Genomic DNA, 20,549 nt, shown 5'->3' with positions numbered 1-20,549 from the left:
GAGAGGGGGAGAGAGAGAGTGCAAGCAGGGAGGGGCAGAGAGAGAGGGAGATACAGAATCTGAAGCAGGATCCAAGCTCTGAGCTGTCAGCACAGAGGCCGACAAGGGGCTCCACCCCACAGACCACGAGATCATGACCTGAGCCAAAGTCAGATGCTTAACCAACCAACTGAGCCACGCAGGTGCCCTGGAAGGTATGTGCTTTATGATGCATGCTGGCAGTGCAGGGGTGTGGGGAAAACTAACCCTGTATTTTGGCCAGATGAAAGACAGAACATGTTTGGAGAGTTTAGCACAAGAAAGGAGACAGAGTTACAGAGCAGGTGTCATGCAAGTAATTACTTTCTACAAAGGAAGCAGGAAGCATTTGAAAGTGACTCTCAAGAAGATATGGTGCAGGCAAGGCAATTCTTTTATAATTTCTTAAGAAACAGGTATTATTTAAAGCTTTTCAATAATTTTTGGCTGTCTGGCTGGTGTCTCCTTGATTATGACTTCATGCTTAAAGTTGGCTTCACTGTTGAGCCCAGCTTTATCTGGGGCCCACAAAGATAAACTAAAGTTTAAGATGGTCACAGAATATGCAAGATTGACATTATGAGGGACCACTTGACCTTGTGCTGTTGTAAAATACTAAAATGTACTTAAGCAACAGGACTGTTAGCAAAAAGAATTACCAGCCCAACAGGCATAGAAAGTAAATTCAAAATATATCATTCAGCCTGCTTATTTTAGGCTATAATATTACTAGTTAATATTATATTATTAGTTTAGAATAAATTAATACAAAATATACTACAATTTAAAGTGAATAAGTTGCCTTGCAATGCCAGTATTTGGGGATTCTATAAGTGAATCCTAACCCTTCAATTACTCAATTATAATTGAATACAGAAGAGAATAGTTCAGGAAGGAATTTAATAAAGATTTCATGGGAAGTCATATTTTTTCTACCTTATTTACACCTAAATGCCACTAAAGTGCAGTGAATATTTGTAGAATTTACGTGAATTGACCCAATTAGCCACACTTTAGGTACTACAGTTAGGTAAGCAATGTGTTAATTTCAAACTGTAAAATGTTGACTAAAATGGGAAAAGAGTCTTCTGTTCAGAGCAAACAACAAAAAAATAGATGCCATATGAATATATAAAAAGTCTTTTTTAAAATCAGCAGATGGACCCCTATATTTTAGAACTTACTTGCAATGGGATGTGTATATGTTTTTAGCAAGATGTGAAGCAATGCACAGGAGTATAAGTTACCAAATGTGTATTATGCTATAGCATCCTCTTTAGCACCCCACAGTTAAAAAAAAAATCCCTTAATAAGAACCTGTGATATGCTGCTATTATAGGGTAAATTGATTTCAAGGGAGTAAGTAGTTCAATAGACTCCATAGTTTATAGTTCCCTAATATTCATTAAGTACTTAAAATATCTAGTATAGTATACAAACAACCATTTAGCTGCAGCATGTGTATGTGTGTATCCTTTAATTAAAATTTTTGTTTAATCATATTTAAGAACAAAGCAACAACTAAGGTGACCATACAAATGAGTCAGATGTAACCAATGACTTAAACATTCTGGAAGTTCTCATAGGAGTATTACAGGTCTTAGTTAATTACAATCTCCAGGCATGAAACTGTACTCCAGTGGGTTTTAGGTTATTCAGTTTCCAAATGAACCCCTTCTAAAATCAGAAAATACCTCCTTCTATCTATGTGCATTTTTTCTTTGAAATGGAAAGGAGCTTAGCTAATGCTAACATTTATTTTTTGTTTGTTTCAAGTTTTTATTTAATTCTAGTTAACATATAGTGTAATATTGGTTTTAGGACTACAATTCAGTGATTCATCACTTACATATAACAACCAGTGCTCATCACAAGTGTCCTCCTTAATACCAATCACCCATTTAAGCCCATCCCCACTGACCTCCCCTCCATCAACCATCAATTTGTTCTCTATAGTTAAGAGTTTCTTATGATTTGTCTCCATCTCTTTTTTTCCACCCTTAGCATATGTTCTTCTGTTTTGTTTCTTAAATTCCACATGTGAGTGATATAATATGGTATTTGTCTTTCTCTGACTTATTTAGCTTAGCATAATATACTATACTTCCATCCAACATTTGATATTTAATATATTAATGTCACATCTTCAACTCTGTATATTTGATCATTTTTACAAGTATATTAGAAAATAGGTGTGTTGGGTTTGGAAGGGGTTGTTTTGTTTTGTTTATAAAATAGATGTTTGTTGCTAAACTATTGCATGTAGCACCTCTGGATTAGAATCCAACTCCAAGATTGCTTCTCGGCCTTTTGGCTAAGATCAAGTGTAGAATCCAACTCCAAGAAACAGGGAGACATTACTATGTCAAGCACTTAGGATCCAATACTAAATTACTTTGGGGTTCCATTCAATGCCTGGTAAATAGTCATATATAACAGCAATTGTGAAAACCATGGTGACAGTAACTAGAATTCAGTGTAGATGCCAGATCTTAGTCTACTTAACTATCCTTTCTGTGCTAGACTTATTTCTTATAAATCCAAATAAATAACACTTGTATTATACTCACCTTCCCTTTTGGAAAAGTTGACAGAACTCTATAGACTGCTTTTATTGAGTTCTAGTCATACTGTCCTGTATGAGAGGGCAGGGACACTGTCAATTATATTTTATGCAAAAGATAATATGGGAGAAATTTACCAATTTTCTGGGATAGTAATGGAATAATCAAAAAACATAACCTTGTTCTGTATCACACTAGGACAAGATATCAGAGAGTGTTTACTCAGAAAATAATCTCACTTAGGAGATTTAAGTAGAGCACAGGGAAAGTGGAATGTCGAGACATAATTTGACAAGCAAGGCAAAGCAATAATTTTCATTATTCACATCACCCCCAAATAATGTATACTCTATAAAGGTCCTTTTGTACCAATTCCGATCTTATATGATATTAATTATGCCTGTGACCAATTACCTTTATGGTATAATCCTTTTGTTCCAATAAATGAACCATAAGCCTCATACTGTGATGGGAGAGAAGTCCCTGACCATAGAATTCAGTACCTGATTCCTGGCTATGAAACTAAATGTATTAAACTAATTTACTCTTAGATGTAAGAGCTCTATGTTACTATTCCACAGAGTGAAGTCACATAAGGCAGCAGATGTAAAGTCTTTTTAAAAAAAATTGGTGGAGTGACAATGCAATCATTGATCATTATAATTTCTTACGTGCATGTTTAGACAGACCATTAGATTATCCTAGTCCATAGCCTGCTGTGATTATCACTATAAAAATCTTTTCCCAAAAATCTTGCTGTATCTATTTTGCCTAGTACAAAGCTGGAACTTCTCAAGCTAGCACTTCTTCTACCAGAATGTAACACTGTGAGGGAAGAGATGCTCTCTTATTCATAGTGTCAAACAGGACCTATTTTATAGGAAAACCTACAAACGTATCTATTTGAAAAAATAATTAGTGCGAACTTAACTTCTTTTTGAAGCTCTTCATTCTCCCTAAAATGATGTGGCTCCACGATGTTTCATGCAAATGCTTTTGACCCATTTCAAACATGAGCGAGGCATTTGAGCTCATTCGTATTTATAAAGAAAGCATCACATTTTATTCTGCAATGTACCACGTGTGCAAAAAGGAAGGCAACAGTTTAATTTCACATAATATTTGGACTTGGGGATCGTCAATTAACATTTGAAAGACAGATTACTGATTTGAAAAATTATTTGGAAAATCATATCTGGTATTTTTCAATTTTAAAGTTACTGAATGTAGAGCCAAATAGATCTCCACATTTCAAAACTTAAGTAAGTTAGTATGCATTTTGAAGGACATCAAAATGATTTAATGTCAGCATACACAGAGCTATCTATTGAAAAAAAATATGCTACAAAAAGAAAGTACATTTTTAAACCATACAATTACCATTAAATTAAGAAGTTAGTTGTTTGAAGTTGGCTCTGTAAATCTTTATGAAGATTCTATATTACCATTTTGAAGAACTCAAATGTGGCATTCAGGATAAAGAAGACATCATGTACAAATGTAAATAATGTAACAACAACAGATTGAGTTTTTGTACTTCTTGTTCTCTTTACAATCTTGTCATGAGAATAAATCACATGGTGTAACTTTTTCTTTTTACAAGTCCCTGAAAATGGAGCATCAAAGTCTAATATTTTTCCTTGCCTAAGCTCTCTACATTTTAATGTTTTGCAAGAACAAGTACAAGCTATAAAAAAATCTTGCTCTCTCACACAGTCCTCTAAGATTATCAGCAAACCAAGAGAACATAGATATTCTCCTTCTGCCTATATTCCTCTACCCCACTATATTAACTCCAACCTGGCAAAGGGAAAGAAAGAAGGAAATTTGCTTGAGGTCAGATCTAGAAAATGTGCTTCTTCTTTGATGCTCTGTAACAGAATAATTCCATTTGTGAACATTTAGGAAAATGTTTCCAATAGTTCAACATGCATTGATGAATTTTAAAAAATATTTGAATTACTGACAATATTCCATAGGGTTAAGAATTACTTAGAAGTAGATATTACAGGAAACTGGCCCATCTGAGGACTCTTAAAATGGTTATTTAATTTATTTTCAGTTTAGAGAACATGTTTTACTATTATCATAAAAACACTCAAATATGTATTCATTTTCCAGTTTTAAGACCCCATTGTAAGATTAAATACAGAACAAACAAAATCTGAATTATAGAGTTAAAAAGGCTAAATTGTCTTTAACAGGGACAAAGTGTGTGAAAGAAAGAAAAAAAGGCTCTTTAAGTTATTACCACTCGTAGAAGTAGAGCTAGACTAAATAGATGAATAACATATTGAAAGAAATTATAGAATCAACCTTGAGGTGAGGTCAACCTTAATTTACTTGGGGCCTCATATTATTCTCAGCAATCTAAATGGACTAAGTCATGGCTAAATGAGAAAACAAAATAGAAATGTACTCCAAGCTGCACAACTGATAATTTTCAAAAGACACATAATTTGAAAAGTTGGAATTCACTTTTGTTAATTCAAGTAGATCTTCCTTAATTAGAACTCACTTTTCTCCTCTAAACATAGTGTTGACTCTTGCCATATGGATGATTATTTAATAAATGTACAGGCAACTAGCTCTCATGCAATAACTTAGTGTATTTCTGCCTGGAAACATTATTCATATAGAATAAAAATGAGACTACCACAAGCTGATATCCAGTACATAATATACAATCACTGTAATCCTCTATCATATGCCACAATCCATAATGGTGGAAAACTCATATTCAACAGTGATGCATGTGCAAAACCAGATGAAACAGGGTTCCTTGATCTTACTGAGATATTTAATCTACATTTTCCCTTTAATGGCCACCATCCCAGTGGGCTTTACCTTCAAAGGGTTTATAATCTAATTGGCAACAGCATTTTAGAATGATGACTATAAGGCAAGTATAGTTCAATAAGGCAATAAAACCCATTTTATTCTAAAGCCCATATTTAACAGAATAGGCAGATATGATTATAATATTAACATGATTTGGAGGATAAAATGTTTTCTGCTTAAATCTCAAACAGAAATTTAATAATTAATTGATAGTTTAAAGACAGGCAATCTATGATTTCTAGATTTCCTTAGCAAGTTTATTTATTCCGTGTGTATAAACACCTTTCATGCTATTTTTTTTTTAATTTTTAAAATGTTTTTGTTTATTTTTGAGAGGCAGAGAGACAGAGCGTGAGCAGGGGAGGGGCAGAAAGAAGGAGACACAGAATCTGAAGCTGGCTCCAGGCTCTGAGTTATCAGCACAGAGCCCAATATGGGGCTTGAACCCATGAACCATAAGACCATGATCAGAGCTTAAGTCGGATGCTTAACTGACTGAGCCACCCAGGTGCCCCCGTTCCAAGCTATTTTGAGTATTAACAATCCCAAATCAAACTGACGTTCATTGGGATTTTCTGACACTAAATTTATATTGGCAAATTGCATTGGCTAGACCAAATTCTTCTCTTAGCCTTAGATCTTAAATGGTACCATTGTGCTAATAAGCACCTTTCCTCAATTTTCAAAATAATTAGCTCCCTAAGTGGTTTATTTCAGATAAAAGAATAATACACTATCCCCACAGAATTTGTTCTGTTTCTAAATGATTTAAAATTCTAAATTTGCCATAGCATTTAAGTTCCAATAGTAAAAGTGCGTCAATGATTGCAAAGTTTCTATGGCAACAACCTCATTATACCACCACTCCCGAGATAGTAACCTGGATTATAAGTGTTAGAGAGATGTCAATTATCATGAAGTCTGGTGAACAAGAGAACTAATGCAGCCTACATTAAAAAAAAATGTTGACTTTAATTTCATAAACAATGCAAATGAGTACAATGTTACCCCCAGTGATTAAGACTGAGATTTTCTACATTTGTAGACATTATGTCTCCTTGTAGAGAACATTGTATTTTTTAGACTAGATTTAAGGACACTTGGTTTTGTGTTATCTATATAAAATTGGATCTACCTATGAAAACCTTGAAGGAAGTTTACTGTCTGTTTACATCATCACTTTGCCTTAAGATATCAGGAAACCTAGGCATCTCACTGAAGTGCTTACAGAACACAGATGCTCTGTAAAGTAACCATTACTTCAGCCAAAAATATATTAGCATCAACATTGCTCTATCAACAAACATCATTCCATGGAGAAAGACAACACCGACATCCAGAGTCCATTTCCAAAGTGAATACTAGCTTTTTAGAGACTAACATCTGCTGTGCCCTCATGCTCCAGCTGCTATGGAAAGCAGATTTTCAAAAGTAAATCTGCCCCATTCATTTCGTCCAGGAAGTGGGCATTCAGCAATTGAAATCTATTAATTCTTATTTGTGATTCATTTTAAAGCTATGATTTAGAAAGTTTAATTGACAGAAATAATGAAGAACTACAATACATTTTGGAGACTGCATTACATTTTAAAACAAGTGAAGATAATTGTAAGTGAAAAATGAAAGAAAACTGCATACCTCAGTAAATGAGTCATTAACCCCTCACCTTGTAAACCAGAAAAGAAATCTTGATGGTAATAACCAAGCTTCTTTAATGATGCTGCAACATAATTATAAAATTAAACTGATAGTTTGAGATGGGTTTTGGTCCTTTGTAAGCTATTTCCAATTTAGCCTTCCTCTTATAAGGACTCACTGTCCCACCACCACACATTTCTTCTTTACTTTTGCTTTGAGGACAGTGGGACTCAAGGGTGAAAGGAGAGAGGAAGAGAGGAGGGAAGAGATAGGAAATTACTAATAAGAGTAAACCGCAGGATCCTTTTACAGTTCATAAGCGTGAAGATTGGGTGTTCACGCTGTTGTGTGACATGTGCTTCCCTCAAACCTTGTTATGACCTCGGCACATTACCCATCTGATGTGAACTTGGGAAAAAAAAGTAATTTCCATAGGTAAACTTATTTTAAAATTATTCTTACCCTATTTGAACTAAATAGGTTTAAAAAAAAATTGGGGGGGGGTGTTGGGGAGGGCACCTGGCTTATGAACTTGGGAAGGGAAGTGGGTGAGCTAATGGGCTGCAGGATTTGTATTTAAAGGTATAAAGGGGCAGTGTAGTCTGATTCATTTTCAAACAGTGGTGACTGCTTCGGTGATGTGGACAGCCAGGCTAGATCTCCTCAGAAGTAGGCTGGCAACTGGACCTTCTCAAATGTCACTTCATATTCATTCACTAAGGAACATAAGTCATTCCTTTGGGAGAAGTCTAGGTAACATCTAAGTTACATAGGTTATCTACATGATTTAAATTGAAATTGCCACATTTGTATTTCATAAAATTGGAATACACAACATGTTAGCATGTCTATCTCTGCATATGTTACACACATTTTGATATAAAGCATATGTTAGACATAGTCTTATATATACTCAAATATAAAACCTGTTTTATATATATAATATATGTCAGTATGTGTGTGTGTGTATGTGTGTATATATACTGTGGATAAACCGTGGATGATTCTTCTGGTCCTAAAGAACCCAAATGAAGCTATTCTTTAATGTAGACATAAATAGCAGACTTTCTATTGGTGCTATTAAGAAAACTATTTTTAAATATTTCTCTTAGAGTTACTTTTAGACACAGCCTATCACTTAAAATCTGTTCCAAAATTTAAATATCAAAACCAAAATAACAAGTTTAATCTATCACTTCATTCACAAATCTGACCTCTATAAGTCTTTTGAGTATGCAAAAAAAAAATCAAATTCACACTTTAGAAATCAAGATTTGAAAGCATTGAGTTTAAAAGAAAATGTCATAGGCTTTTAAGGCAATTCCAAAATAAGAATTCCCAAAATGTTTTTAGTGCATAAGCCATTATTAGAAAAAGTTTTTAGCCTCCCATGGGGTTCTAGCTAGTATATATTGAGAAAAACACGTTTCTTTTATTTTTGAGATGTTTGTTAAAAAGCAAAACTCTGATAATGCTCTATTGTTGTAACATTATATTTTATTATATATTAATTTAGTTTCTCTAGAAAGCTACATTGTGATATCATAGTTAAAAAAACAAAGACCTTGGAGATTGAAAGATTTAACATCTAGACTTTGTGGAACTTTGACACTTACTGTTTGTTGGACTTAGTGTGAGTCTAAATTTCCTTCTGTATAAAATGACAGCTGATCTTTTTACATGATTGTTGTTTATAATAATTTAGAGTATGTAAAAAATGTATCTTAAGGCCTACAGCAGTGTCTTAAGACAGTAGCCATGTGCATTCTTATAGCCACATGGCATTGTGAACCATTCTGTACCCTGATTATAAATCTCCAACTTCCCCTAATTGTCTAAAAATGGCATCAAAAGGAAAACATGAATAGTACTCCGGGATACTTCATTCTCATTAAACTAGAGTTTACTTCAGACAAATTCACTTAACAAGATCTGGTAGACATGCCTATAGAGCCAAAAATCAGGACGAGCTTCCTATCACCTTCTTGGTAGGAAGAATGCAACTGGTGTTATAAATATTTTGAAAGCATTCAAAAGTAATCACATTGATTGCATCATTATAATTACTTAAAAGAAGTGCTAGTTATAAATAAAATTTATGCTGATAATAAAATTCAAAAAGCAAATCTTCTGTAATGAAACTCATGTCACAAAATTGGACCACAAAAAATATAGAAAATAGAGAAAGATATTTTACATAAGTGGAAAAGAGGACTCCCTGAATGTATTTTATGTATTTTTAATTAGGTATAATGGAAAACCTGATAATCATACCCAAATAAGAAAATATTAGCAAACACTGAAATATGCATGTTTTAAAAGTTAAAACTCTTACATTTCAAACTTAGTTAATGTGGAAGTAAAAAATAACTAAGAGTAATTTGGTGGTTAATCAATATTGTAATCACTCCTTGAATTTCTGGGCTTATGTCTTTTAGGTGTAAGTATGTAAATATTATTTTTTCTTTCTCAATAGTGAGAAAGGATACATATGATTCTCTGGTATGATGTAGATCTTGGGTTTTGGGGAGCAGAGTTTTCCTCCAAGATCTCACACTTAAAGCTCTGTAGAAAGTCAGGGGTTAATTAACATATTTGCTATTTTGAATACCATATATTTTAATATTTGAATGATTTGGCTAACAAATTATTCAAGTTATAATGTTTAAGTCTTAATTTTCATGTAGATGAAAATAATTATGTAAATTATGCACATTAATTAAATTATGTAAATTAATTGGGGAAATTATTTCCATAAGATTGTTTTGTTGCTATGTATAGCTTTAGTCCCTGGAAACCCAGAAGATCAAACTGTTAAATTAATGTATACACAAATGTATAAACTCTTCCTTAAATATATGGTACTATTTATCATTTTTTCCTATTATTTATAAACCTAGTATCATTATAGTCATTCTTATAGTGACAGTTTTATTCATAAAGAAACTCAGGTCTGTGTTCTTCGTGTTCTTTATGTTCTTTGAATATATAAAAGAATACGCTTTGAGTTTAATGTGACTATTTGGTTTTGGCAGCCACATAGGAAGCTAACTAAAGTCATTTCCAGTATAGAAATTTTACAGTTAAAAAATAAAAAAAAAGGGAAGAAGACAGAGCCAAACAATTAATGAAATTACAAGCACATTTTTCTTTTTCACAAACACTATTTAACATTCTAATCCTGCAAGAGATGGCCCAATGATTTTTATAAATACATATACATTGAATAGCATAATATTTTAAGCTAGAATATGTCACAAACTCTAATGAACACAATATGCCAAATAAATGACATCTCTGACCTCATGCTATTGGCTGATTCTTACCTGCTGTATGTAAGGAAACGCCAAATTAAATATTGTGCCAGTCCAGGATTCATTAGCGGGACCTGTCAGCTGTGTAAAAGCTTCCTCCCAAGTATCTGCTCAGTACTCTGGTGCATACTTGTTGAGCTTCATTTACAAGATTGTCAGAAAACTAAATGTATTTTCACAGCACCTTCCAAATCTTTAATCAAGCAAGATCTAATGAAGCCAAAAGGCTATTTCTCAATTCTTCTCCACTTCCTCTAGCTCCCAGTAGGATATTTACGAAGATAGCAAAGAAGATGACACACACCTTAGTGGTAAGAGGAGGGATATCTATAATCCACATATTACCAAATGAAAAGTTCAAGTGCCATTCTTCACTTCAAGGGGGACTTGAAGAAGGGATTTGTTTTATTACAGGGTCTACTAACGCCAACTCTAAATCCCTATCCTTTCACAGGAGAGTTTATAAAATCCCTCTTCCATTTGTGAAAAGGAAACTCTCACAATACTGATGCACAAAATGACATTTATTGACATTAAAAGCCTCATCAGTTATTTCTCAGCAGTCTTTATTCCTTTTGCAGAGGGGTTTATTGTGCTATTTGGCATGAAGGAAACTGGCACTCTTTGATTTAGCAAAGTCTGGCCTGAAACCAATACTCCAAAGAGTTTCTTTAAAGTTACACATTTTCCAAACACTGGATTGAGTCCTGTGGGTGTCTATCTGGGGCAGAAATGAGTTTGATACAACATAAGGTCATAAAGGTTTTTAAAGATACTCTGTTTCACACTTAAACCATTAGTGCTGCATTTGCACCAGAGCCCATGTCAGGCTGCAATGTATTCACATCTGTCTCTTCTCAGGTCACCAGGACTCCTTGGGCCTCATCTCAGGAAACAGTGGCTACAAACTTTATCAATCATTTTCTAAGTCTTACATTCAACCAGTCTCTAAAAAAGCAAGCAATTAACAATTCATATCTTCATTATTTAAACATCTGAAAAGCTTCATAGAGTTAGTGCCTATACCTATGAGACACTCTCAAATTGGGCTTTTTCAAGACCAGGTGGGGAAATAGTTTTATTTACATATCTGTTTAAAACTTCCTACCACTTCCAGATGTTACACATGAGTGATAGAAATATAGATGCATTCCCTACCCTCACAGAGCCCACAGTCTAAGAGAAAATATATTAACAGTGAGTAACAGTCATAACAGTTCCTGGCAAGTGTTGTGAGGGAAATATTCAGAGGCTGATTTGCAAAGATAGGAAAGGGCACCAAGCCCAGCTGACTGGAGGTGAGGCCAGAGTAGAGAGCAAACTCCTGGTCATCTCTATCCTTGGTGCCTTGGCAGAAAGGTCACATGTCACCCTACTGGCAAACTGCTATTATGAAACAAAACAAAACAAAACAACAACAACAACAACAAAAACCCCACCCATTGAAGAGGTTTAGACAGAAGATCTGTTTGGGTTATTTAAAAGGTCAAATTCAAATTCTAGAGATTAATAACTACTTGTACTAATGAAGCTCTTGAAAAATCTAGTAGCAATAAAATAGTTTCAAAAGGTAAAAATTACATTGTGTCTAGTAGCAGAATGGTAAATGGATTGAACTTCCCAATAATTTTCAGTAAATTAAACTATAAACTGTAAATTTAAATTGTAAAATGTAAGGAATATCTTCTTCCAGCATTGACAATAATAAAGTTATGTCATTTCTTCTTTGATACATTCCATTAAATAGGGCCAAAATGGATAGAATAATACTTTTATTAGCTTTTATACAGGGCTATGAATTTTACAAAAATGTAGAGTTTTGAGAAAAATCAGTGAAGAATTGAAATATCTATTTTCTGTGGAATGTGCTAAATGTAGTGATTTGGTAGTCACTTAAGCATAAGAGATAAATTTTAAGTTGTTAAACATCTGTTTGAAAGATGATCAATCAAAATGTTACAATTGGTAAGAGCTTACCAATTTCCAGAAATAATTCACTCATACTGAAGATGTGTTTTTTAATAAACAAAAATAACCATTTATATTTCAAAAACTTCTTCAGGGTCTACAATTGAGATTAAATCTATGGCCTAGCAATGATTCACATTTTATGTTATTTTATGTTTATATTTCAATTATTAATATGACTATTTCTCTTCCTGAAACATAATAGTGTCTTATTTCATGTGTGCCTTGGGGTCATATATTGTTCTGGCAACCAAAGGTTAAATTAGATAAAGTATTATTTAACCTTTTTTCTATGGGAACTTAGATTTACGTGAAAGCTGAACTTGGATGGTATCTCATTTCACTCAACTTAAGGCACGTGTCATCACAAAAAATGAGCTACTTTGTTGCTTGCACACATATTTGCCACCTCTCTGAAATCCTGTTTGCCACTCTGATTGGACACTTTGGCCTGATTTTTTCTTTTTCTTTCTAACACACAAATGATGATTTTTCATTACCATAGCATTCACACTTTTTTCATTAAGTGGAATTTTATTTAGCAAGTCCATAATAAATATTGTTGAAATAGTAAATTATTATTAAGCTGTGTTTTCTTGTCATCCATAGAAGTGAGTTAAAGAAATGGGAAGTAAACAAAAGAAACAAAGATTCCAAAATAAGGAATTTTTTAAAAATCACAAAAGTGAACTGACTTTCATTATTACTGTTGTGGAATAATTACATTGTAATTCTGTAAAGTGCTATAGAATTTGTAAAACACTTTCATAGTTTTATTCAGTTTTAAAGCAACTCCATAAAATAAGTTGTCATTAGTTACATTTTACAGATACAAAAAATTAGTTTTGGAGAAAATATGAGACTTGTTCATGGTTACTCTGCTAGGAAGTAGCAGAAGCTAGAGCCTGGACACAAAGCAAATCTTTGACTTCAGGGCTACTCCACTTTTCTTTGTAACTTTTACGCCATTAATACATAAAATGTACCAGACTAATACATTTTATTTTTTGTCACTTGGAATACGCCATCACCCAGTGCAACCAGCCTTTCACCTCTTTGCTTCTCACTCTCAAATTCTGGATCATTTTTCATAGCATGATAAGACAAATTCTAGAGTTTAATAACTACTTGTACTAATGAAGCCCTTGAAAAATCTAGTAGCAATAAAATATTTTCAAAAAGTAAAAATTACATTATTTCTGATATGTATTTACTACTGAGCAGACACTACTGCATTCTTCTTTAATTTTTTTTTTCAACGTTTATTTATTTCTGGGACAGAGAGAGACAGAGCATGAACGGGGGAGGGGCAGAGAGAGAGGGAGACACAGAACTGGAAACTGGCTCCAGGCTCTGAGCCATCAGCCCAGAGCCTGACGCGGGGCTCGAACTCACGGACCGCGAGATCGTGACCTGGCTGAAGTCGGACGCTTAACCGACTGTGCCACCCAGGCGCCCCTGCATTCTTCTTTAAAAATTGATCGCATATATATACTAGCTGTTATTTACCTGCCACAGTGAATTAATGAAACAAATACATGTCAGTATAACAAAGTACATTATAAAGTTAATATAAAACTTTATATATAAGCTGTTATATATTTTGCCTTAATTAAAATAGAGAGTGCTAAATGTAAATAAATGTCTTGTTCGGAATAAATTCCACATAGTTTATTAATCCTGTGCAAATATGAATGAGCAGGAAAGAAAAAGTGAGAAAGAAACTTTGATATATTTAACAGTATTAACATTTATTTTATAAAATTCTCTGGGCTAAAATATAATAATACCACTCAATCCGATTTGTAAAACAGATGCATAAAAGTCACTAAATACACATTTTAATAAAAACATATTACATTATGTTCATAAATAATTTGCATTATTCCACTATTATAATTTTTAGACAAAAGTATTATACTTAAGAACTTAAGACTACAAATAATGGCTCTAAAGAGTTTTCTAATATATCCCTAATATATTAAAATACAATTATATATTTCTAATATATCATTTCCTTTTTAAAAAATAAGATGTACAAGATGGCTCAAATATAAAAATTAATTTACAGGTAACTCTCTATAATCAAAAATAAAATAGATATGTTCTCTGAAGTGAATATTTCCTATGATTTTAGAACCTTTATCATTATCCAAAATTATTTTTTCTCAAATAAGCTATTATTCATTTTCAATTTCATGTGAAACAGCAATTGTAGATTGAAAACTAGCTGGAAAATAAAAAGCAATACACTCAGTCTTCATATTCTCTGTTAGGAGTGTAATTTGCAAGTAATTTATCAATAGATGTTTAATAATTAAAACGAAAAATAAACTCACTAAAGCATGGGTTGCAAATGCCACTGATTACTATGCTCCTCTTTAGAGAAAAAAATCCATCAATGCATGAAAATAGAATTCACAGGGGTGCCTGGGTGGCTCAGTCAGTTGAGCATTGGGCTCTTGATTTTGGCTCAGGTCATGATCTCTCAGTTCCTGAGCTCCAGCCTTGCATCTGGAGCTCAGAGCCTGCTTGGGATTCTCTCTCTCTCTCTCTCTCTCTCTCTCTCTGCTCGGGATTCTCTCTCTCCTTTTCTCTGTCCCTCCTCCACCCCACCCACCCCACCCCCCACTCCCTCTCTGTTGCTCTCTCAAAATAGACAAACATTAAGAAAACAACAACAACAACAAGGATAGAACTCACATTGTTGAGTCCTTCCCATTTTAATGATTGCTTCATGGCACTATTGTTCTCATTTCCTGTAATTGCTTTCATTTGAAACACAAGCTATATGAAAATCTTAAGGACTAAAGTATTAAAAGTACTAAAATCTGGCAAAGCTGAATGAGGACACTGGGACAGTCAACACTTTTTCATTGACTACCAAGTGTTTGAGGTATTCTTTTTCTTTTTCAAATACCCCTTTCAATTTACTATTAGGGCATTTTTTATATCAGCTTCCAATCACTTATTATTTTAAGTGTAGAGACAGTTAACAGGATGAATTAATTCTTTTTTAAAGGGACAAAACTCCCTATGGATGCTACATTACTCCACAGACCTGAGATCTAGTGAGTATATTTTCAGTTACAGATTTTGACTAAAATTGGCTTGCAGAATTTATCTGCCAAGGACACTGAAGTTAGCTCATTAGTATATTTTCCCCAACTGACTCCAGGTGAAAACAACTGAATATGTCAAGTGGTGGGCATCTCATTCATTACCTCAGAACAATTTATCACAGAAACTATGCTTACCCAAGAACTTCCCTAGTGAGTCTCAAACACTGGTTTTCTTTTTGATGGATTTTTGAGACACAAATATCTCAATTTTTATGTGACAGGATTCTTCTGTTACCATAAAACCAACTTAAAAAAACCTCAAAAAAAAAAAAAAGAGCATGACAACCTTATAAGCAGCATGAACCTCAGTGGACTAGGAATGAGTATATTTAGAGTGGACTTTGGGAGGAAACAACCATTTCCCAAAGATTGTTATTGCTTAATGAGATCCGTGACCACACATGCATTATGTGGGATAAACATGGCTCCCTGCTGGCTCCCCAAAGCCTGCTGACAGTTGGTGGTTATGATGTTAACTCGCTTTAACACCCCAGAAATGTTTTAATGTTTTTTTTCTCTTATTTCTATAATATTAGAGCAAGGCTTGGATCTACCATGTAGAAAACATAATAGCAATATTAAAATAGTATAACTTGAACAGTCTCTGTAGCATTTCTGCGTTGCTACTATAAGTAATGCTTATTACAAGAGGGTATCTTCTTCCATTTTCAAAAATCAACTTTGATAATATCTATAAACTGATCAGATGTAAAAAAACTCTTCACCTATTATTTTAACAAATACTATTCCATTAGTAAAGGAAACTCAATATTAGCATTGTACATATTTTGCCTAGAACTATTTGTTTTCATTGCTTTGCAGGAAAACAAAAGTGTAGTAGTTTTGGTTTTAAAAAAACAAAAATAATTTTAAAAATGTACTTTTAAATTTTCAGTTTAATTTATGGAAAGAGCAGTTCTTCCTAATGAGAAGTAAAACATGCCTGTCAGGCATTCCTTATAGTCCCCCTACCTGAGGAGAAAACAATAGCATCAGAGAAGTACAGTGTTAACATTCAAAATGATATCTGGTTCAGTTGTTTTCATAACCTGTAGAGAATATGTGTAGTATTAAAAGATACAAATCCAAACCTTGGTTTTGTCTTCACTGATTTTCTGACAGAAAATCTTTTGCACACACACTGATAAGAAAGCAAACTACTCTTTATGAAAATTTATCACTTAGAACATTTACTTGGTATTATTCACTCACATCATTCTTCCTGGATAAAAATTAGCATTTTTCAACAAGTACAATAATACTTTTGGAGCATAAAAGAAACAACAGATGTTCCTTCTGCCCCCACCTGTTTATTTTTTAAGGCAATGCAAAAGCCTTATATGGATAAAAATAAATAATAAATACTTGAAGACTTTTGTTTTCAACCCATAAAAGCAAAAAAAAAAAAAAAACAAAAAAAACCCCAAAAACGTCATTTTAGTAATGCCACCAGGATCAGAAAAGTATTCTAGATTCCCAATAATTTATTCTCTGCACTTTCAGATACAACATAGTAGTGTATCCCCACAGGACACCCAGCATAAATGCAAACTCATGACTTGAAGCACTATCAATAAGTTAATAAGCAGTGGGAGCAATTCTCTGTTTTTATGTAGTCAAATGTCATTTTAAACTATTTGAAGGAAAAATAAATTATGTTTAGAAACTAACCTCAGAAGAGAATATGAAAATCTATATTGAAATTTATTCCTTGACAAGTATGTTTTCTCCTATTATAAAGTAGTTCATTAATTATATAGATGATTTCTTTTAGAGAGGACTTTGAAAATCTCACCTTAATAAAGAACAACATAATCTGCACGTCTTGCTATTCAAGAGTAATCTTGTATTAACCATAGTGAACTACAGAATTACTCTTTTTAGGTCAATTCTCTTGCTCCTCACTAACTTTGTACCTGCAATTATCTATGTTTAAAAGGTTCGCATCTACGACAGCAATAGCCTTCATGGCACCTTTGTGCTAATTAGAAAAAGGAAACCCCTCTGGTCAAATATAACCCGAGACCGGGGCACAAAGCTTGGTAAGCAGAGTGTGATGTGGATGTCATTCCTCCCTACCATTCCTCTGCCTGGTTTTTTCGCAGACTCTGCAACAGCCCTGGTCTCTCCTACTATAACGTCACTGGCTTCTAAGAGTTATTAAGTGCCAACTGTAGGCAATAAATGTATGTATACAGTAATAAAATATAACAACCAGCATGTATTGAGCAGTGATTGTGAGTTGGTGGTTTATATATCTCTATTCTTTATTTTTTAATTTTATTTATTTTATTTTGAAAAGAGAACATGAGCAGAGGGGGGGGTGGCAGAGAGAGAGAGAGAGAGAGAGAGAGAGAAAATCCCAAGCAGGCTCTGTGCTGTCCCCTCAGAACCCCATGTGTTGCTTGATCCCACAAACCATGAGATTATGACCTGAGTTGAAATCAAGAGTCAGTCGCTTAACTCCTATATATCTCTATTCTATATTTACATCTCTTGGAGCTTTTTTTGCAAATAAGCATATAGGGTTTCAAAGAGACTATGTACCCTGGCCAATGTGACATAGCTGAAATAGTGTGGACTGGAATCCAAACTGACTAACTTCAAAACATAATCTCTTAATCTCAACCCTAATGTTTTTTGTTGTTGTCTTTCAATTACTGGGAATACCTCAAGTGTAGGTTCTTAGATTTTACATGTAATTTTCTCTCCTTTTCTTGGAGTGGTGGAAAGCACAAGATGATCTTGGAGCAAAGGATTTGGAGTTTTTAGAGACAGAGAGATTTTTGTCTATAGATAATGTTTTTATTTGTTTATTGGGTTATTTATAATCTACTAGAAAGATTTACCAATAATGTCTCCCATTTATATCATATTATAACAACCAACCAGCCAACAGACTGGAAACATCCATCTGTTACAATGGGAATCCTGGGATGAACAGTACTGCTTTCTGTTCATAGAATGAATGTCATTCCTAAACATTTTCATCATAAAAGACCATACGACAGAAAACTATTACATAAGCAATCATTATTACTACTATCAGTACTAATAATTGAGTGCCTACTATAAACAGGACACTTTATAAGTATTTTCTCAAACCCTCAAGACTTTATGGTAGGTATTGCTGCATTTCATTTATAAGGAAACAGATTTAAAGAGATCAAGTAATTAGTAAAGATAATAGAGCTAATAAGTGCACTCTTCTTCTACAATAGTATACAACATTACTGCTGAGCACTGCAGCAAAGCAGAAGCACTTTCCATCTCTCTTGGTATTTGCATTATTAATTCTAATATGTATACATATACCTAATACAACCTACGAAGTATTCTGTCCCAGAATATTCAATTTGAATCCAATCTAGCCTCTAGATCTAATAACCTATTTAGAGAAAACACTGGTGATACAGGACCTCGATAAATAAAATAATGAAAAAATAAGACAAATTCAAAATATAAGATATTCTACGATTGGCAGAATCATTTCAAAAGATAAAGATCATGAAAAAATGTGATGGGGTGCTGTTCAATATAAAAAAAGTTAAGAGACAAAATAACCAAAAAGAAACTATGATCAACTAGTAGTTAAAAAGAAAAAAAAAGATTAAAAATGGTAAAATATATTCAGGGAAAACTGGAGAAATTAAAATGAGCCAGCAAGATCAAACAAAGAGGATGGGAAATGAAGGAAATGATCATTTTTGCGGGAGCAATCAGGGAAGATGTCATAGGATAAAAGGCATTTATTCAATGTATTCCAAGACGTTGCTCTGTGATTTTTCAGCCTATATTGATTTTCTCATTGTCTAGATCCTAATGTTAACAATAGCATTTTTGAATAAATATTGTTAGGTAACATTTTTATATGTAAACCTCTTCTCTCCAGGATTTTATCTTCTATTCCTCTAATGGGTTCTGCAGTGCTCAGTACAAGACATAGTTGACACTCAAGTAGATTGAGGCAACAGATTTTTTGTAGATACAGGATCTACAAGTCCTCTTCCTAGCATCGAGTATATCAACACAAAGCAACATGTACTGCAGTAAAACTCTAGTGTAAATTAAAGGATTAGAGGATTCTTTCAAGTTAGTCATAGCTCCATGCTTTTTTTTGCAAAATTTAATCAAACTAGATGCTAATAAAAATAAGTTTGCCATTAGCCAGCAGGGGGAAGAAAGATCCCTTCAGTGGTTACAGAATACAGCCTCAACACATCTTGGTGAGGTGGGAGCCTTTATGCATTATTCTCCTTATTTTACCAGGCAGGAAGTAGACACAGAGAGAGGCTAAGTGACTTGCCCAAGGACAAAGAGTGAGTCAGATGCAGAGCTGGGAATTGAGCCCACTTCTCCCGGTTCCCAGTGTACAGCTTTTCTCAGCAAGCCATAATGCCTTTCAGATGGATCATTTCCTAAAATGTATTAAGTTGTTAAAAATTCAATATGGGTGTTGCATTGCTTTCCAACTAGTTCTGTTTCTCACTACCTTCCTAGAGCTATTATCAGAAGCTAAACTGATTGTTGGATCAATAATCTCACATCTATATTTTTTTAGACAATATGCCATTAAAACTGGATGTATCCAAGAACCTAAGATGAATCAGACTTTTTGGAAAGTAAGGTTGTGTTTGGCTCTTTTAGCAGGTGGAGGAGGATCCCACAGTGAGGGGGAAAAAAATTGCAGCTCAAATTTGGGAGAAATTGGAAACGATCAGGAAGAACAAGGCTGTATCAACCACCAGAAAGTCTTAAAAACAAACAAACAAACAAACAAACAAAGTCAAGCAATGTGACGCTCATGGGGGCACTTAAAAAGGAAGAAAATAAAAAACTTCGTACATTGAAAAAGTGGAGATCCTAGGCCTTTTGAAAAGATTCTAGACACTTGTCTTTATATAAAGCCATGTTTCATTACCTGGAATTTCACACATCAGTTTACTGGTTCACCTTACCCATGAGTCATGGGAAGGAACTATCTTTTTTAATCACAAAAGACTTATACTGTGCTCTTATTGTGCTAACTAAACCAGAAATGGTAAGAAGGCCAGATGCTAACACTCCTGTATATCTTCTGACTT

The 20,549-nt window shown here is 33.7% G+C and overlaps 1 protein-coding gene and 1 non-coding gene across 2 annotated transcripts in view; one reads left to right on the top strand and one right to left on the bottom strand.

Annotated features, from left to right (window-relative positions):
- The window catches only part of LRP1B (LDL receptor related protein 1B), a 1,903,200-nt gene that overhangs the window by 1,867,144 nt on the left and 15,507 nt on the right, over window positions 1-20,549 (bottom strand). The gene's annotated exons all lie outside the window — the stretch shown is intronic.
- Window positions 7,362-7,465, top strand: LOC125174301 (small nucleolar RNA U13). The gene has a single exon (XR_007155413.1). It is a non-coding gene; the product is annotated as a small nucleolar RNA U13 (small nucleolar RNA).

Source organism: Prionailurus viverrinus, chromosome C1, assembly GCF_022837055.1.
Source record: "Prionailurus viverrinus isolate Anna chromosome C1, UM_Priviv_1.0, whole genome shotgun sequence".
NCBI lineage: Eukaryota > Metazoa > Chordata > Mammalia > Carnivora > Felidae > Prionailurus > Prionailurus viverrinus.
This window is presented reverse-complemented; position numbering and strand designations above follow the sequence as displayed.